We start from the raw sequence: 2,415 nt of genomic DNA, 5'->3' as shown, positions 1-2,415 counted from the left end.
AAAAAAAAAAAAAGAAAAAAGAAATCTGTATGGTTTTATCTATATGGTTGAGAACAACTATCACACCTGTTCCATTGATTTAATAATCTTTTACAAGTATTACTTTAGTATATTTACATTTAGCTGTTTATGAGAACACTTTTTCTCCTAGTATTTAAAAAACGATCAACTGAAACGAAACTTTCCAGAATATTTTTATTGTTATAAATTGAATTTATAAAGCAGGGATCCTTTTGTGCTTAAAAGTATTTTTATGAATAATAGCTGGAAAACTTGTCGCATCTTTATTTCATTACATTTTCATTGTTTTAAGAATTTAAAGTAAGAAAATACAGAGACAACTTACTGTAACATTTCAACAGTCTTATAACTTGAAACCCAAACTTGCATAATTTTTACTTGTTTATTAAATATATTAAAATGTAACCTCTTAACAGATTATGATGTTTACCAACCAAAATTTTAATTATCTTAAGCACATTAATATTATCTAGAAATTTAAAATCATTGATTTTATTCTTGTTGAAAAGAAACAGCATCACAATTATTAAGGACAATTTAGATGAATGTAAGTTGTATCAATTATTAATACATGTCCAATATTTTATATATATGCCAAACAGAAAGGCAATAAAAATTGACAGAAGATCATATTAATCTAAGTGATTACAAATTCTGAGTGATTTGATATTAAATTTTTATTTTAATTAAAAGTTTAATTTGCAATTAAACTTTTTCTACATAGTTCTTAGCAATTAAGACCTTGTTGAGAATTTGTATCCAAGACAAGGTGGATGTCATATAAAACCTATAGTACTTCAGAATGATTTTCCATTAGATAGTACTTCTAATGGAAATAGAAGAGCTCAACACACATAGAATCATGCTTCTGTAGGTTAATCAACATGGATTCTAAGCTATATTGGGAGAAATGATCTCTAGATTTATTTAACACATACTTAGTCACCAGACTCATTATTCATCTGAGATTAGTACAGAACAGATTTTTACATGTATGTTAACTCCTCCCAGGTATCCTCTGTAGGAACAGTTGTAACCAACGGTAGAAAAATCTTTACTATTCAATTCATAGAACAAATCTTAGCATGGAGTCATTAGCACATGTCTCAGCATAGTATTGCATGGAAAATAAAATACTAGGGAATTTTTTAATTATTGAAAATGAAATCTCTCTTGAGAAATAGCAAGAATTAATTTTAAAAAACAAAAATAGAAAATAAAAGATGTAAAACTTTTTAAAATTTTGAGGATTTACTGATTACTATAGTTCACCTACCCCTTTTTTTAATATGATTTGGTAAAAATCTTGGTTTGACTCACTATTAGTTGTAGCCTTCCTAGAAGTATTTAGGTTTTAACTTTAGAAGAATCGGGAATTATTTGAGGAGTGGACTATATAAAACATGGTATGATGTTAGAACCAGTAGTATTTTGTTACTGGAGGGCAATGAATTAACCAGAAGCCTGCTAATTTCTTATTATTTTTTTTTTTTTACTCTTAATGGCTTTATTGTACCCAAATTACAACTTTTGAAATGTTAAATGCAAAAATATGACTTCAAGTAATTTCATCTGCTTTTCCTGACACTGCTGAACCTTTAAAGTTATGCTTTTGCTCATATCTGAGTAATTTTGACAAATATATATTAATATAATGTAAAACATAATGCCCATATACAATTGTATCTTTAATATAAAAACATATCCCATTTTACCTACTTAGAAATATTATCTATTGAGGATGTAACATAAGCAATGCTATTTTGCTTAATGAACGTATGACACTTAAAAACATTCTTAACATCTTACACTTTTAAGGTTTTTCTGTTAGACATAAGAACTTTTTAAAATATCTTAATGAATTGTTCAACATGTGTAGATGGCCTTATATAACATATTATGTATATAGTAAGTGTATATGTTTAGAAGTGAAGTGAACAATAAATATGATTCCTAACATTTTTGTGTTTATTTTTAACACAGCTGATGATGCTATATTATACTCTTCATCTATATTAAATTTACTCTTTAGGATAAATGATAAAAATATTATGATAATTTGTTAGAATGCTATTAGTTACCTGTTTATTAATATGAGGTTAATGTTTACATTTTCAGACGGGCCTTAAATTTATTAAAAATTAATATTTTAGAAGATAATGTGATATTAAGAACTCAGAACTTCACATTTAATTGCTTTTAAGTATGGATCCCTAAATTCATGTGGAATCAACTTGTTGGTGATGTTCAACATATTAAGTAGGTGGATAATTTTTTGCCAAAGTAAACTTCATTTCACCACTTCTTCAAATCTCTGACTGTATTCATTGATAGGAAAGTGACTCTTTTGGTTTTATTCATTGAACTTCTTGAATTTTTTTTTTTTTTTTTTTT

The 2,415-nt window shown here is 26.4% G+C and overlaps 1 protein-coding gene across 3 annotated transcripts in view; it reads left to right on the top strand.

The window, feature by feature from the left end:
- NOVA1 (neuro-oncological ventral antigen 1) overlaps nucleotides 1-2,415 on the top strand; it is a 151,232-nt gene that overhangs the window by 119,687 nt on the left and 29,130 nt on the right. The gene's annotated exons all lie outside the window — the stretch shown is intronic.

This window comes from Mandrillus leucophaeus, unplaced genomic scaffold, assembly GCF_000951045.1.
Source record: "Mandrillus leucophaeus isolate KB7577 unplaced genomic scaffold, Mleu.le_1.0 Scaffold487, whole genome shotgun sequence".
NCBI lineage: Eukaryota > Metazoa > Chordata > Mammalia > Primates > Cercopithecidae > Mandrillus > Mandrillus leucophaeus.
The sequence above is the reverse complement of the archived record's forward strand: the minus strand, read 5'-3'. Positions and strand labels throughout refer to the sequence as shown.